Here is a 1,643-nt window from a genome sequence, read left to right on the forward strand (position 1 = left end):
CAGGGGCTTTTTAAGCAAATACAAGGCTTAGAATCCAAATCCTGGAATCCATATTCCATAGAATCCTGCCATCAGCAATTCCCAGTGTGGGAGCTTCTATTAGAAGCTCCTTAATTCCTTGGAACAACTCTTGTGGCTACCCTGTCCAGCACAGTGTCTGCATCAGGGCATTTTTAAAGCCGTATACAAAAGCTTGGGATCCAAATCTTGGAATTCAAATTCCACAGAACCTTGCCGTTCCCAGAAATATCCTTAGCTGCCTTTTATTTTTTTTAAAGATTTATCTTATTTATTTGAAAGAGTTACATAGCGAGGTAGAGCCAGAGGGAAAGAGAGAGAGAGAGAGAGAGAGGTCTTCCATCCGCTGGTTCACACCCCAAATGACCACAATGGCTACAGCTGAGCTGATCTGAAGCCAGGAGTCAGGAGCTTCTTTTGGGTCTCTCACGTGGGTGCAGGGGCCCGAGGACTTGGGCCATCTTCCACTGCTTTCCCAGGCCATAGCAGAGAGCTGGATTGGAAGTGGAGCAGCTGGGCCCCAAAACGGCACCCATATGGAATGCAGGTGCTGCAGGCCAGGGCTTTAACCTGCTGTGCCACAGCGCCGGCCCCCAAGCTGCCTTTTAAATATCTGACCTTGTGTTAAAACATGCAAGAAATGAATTTCAGAGAGACAGTGTTAAGAGGGAATTTTACAGCAACCGGTGCCTACATCCAGAAACTGGAGGGGCTGGCGCTGTGGCGTAGCAGGTAAAGCCACTGCCTACAGTGCTGGCATCCCATATGGTCTCTGTGATGTATTTGAAAGGCAGGGTGATAGAGGGAAAAACAGAGGAGGAGAGATCTCCCATCTACTGGTTCACTCCCCAAATGGCCACAACAGCCAGAACTGGACCAGGTTGTAGCCAGGAGCCTGGAATTCCTTCCAGGTCTCCCACATGGGAGGCAGGGGCCCAAGGACTTGTGCTGTCGTCTGGTGTTTTCTCAGGCACATTAGCAGGGAGGTGGATGGCAAGCAGGGCAGCCAGGACGCCTGCTGGCACTCTGAGATGGAGTGCTGGCATCGCAAGCAGAGGCTTAACATGCTGCACCGCACAACACCAGCCCTCATTTCAACTGACTTTTGATGAAGGTGCCAGAAATGTACAATGGAGAAAGGATAGTCTTTTCTAATGGATGTCGGTGGCAAAACTGGATATACTTATGTAGAAGAATGAAATTAAATCTCTGCCTCTCACTATATACAAAAATCAACTCAAGATGGATCACAGACCTTCATATGAGACATGAAGCTATGAAATTGCTAGAAGAAAACATAGGGGAAACATTTTAAGACATTGGTGCAGGTGACTATTTTTTTTTATAAGACCTTCAAATTGCAGACAAGAAAGGTGAAGCTAGACAAAGGGGATTGTATCAGACTCAGAAGCTTCTGCACAGCTTAGCAAGCAGTAGGCTGCTGAGAGTCCTGACAGTGTGGTGGAAAATACATGTGAGCTAGTTACTCAGCCAAGGGTTAATGTCCAGCGTAGGTCAGGAATTGAGAGAAGTCCACACCACCATCAAAACAATCGATCCAGTTAAGAAATGGACAGATTTTGACCCAAATATCATTATGCTTGAGCTCATTCTCCCACAGTATG

This window comes from Lepus europaeus, chromosome 16 (assembly GCF_033115175.1).
Source record: "Lepus europaeus isolate LE1 chromosome 16, mLepTim1.pri, whole genome shotgun sequence".
In the NCBI taxonomy this organism is placed as follows: Eukaryota; Metazoa; Chordata; class Mammalia; order Lagomorpha; family Leporidae; genus Lepus; species Lepus europaeus.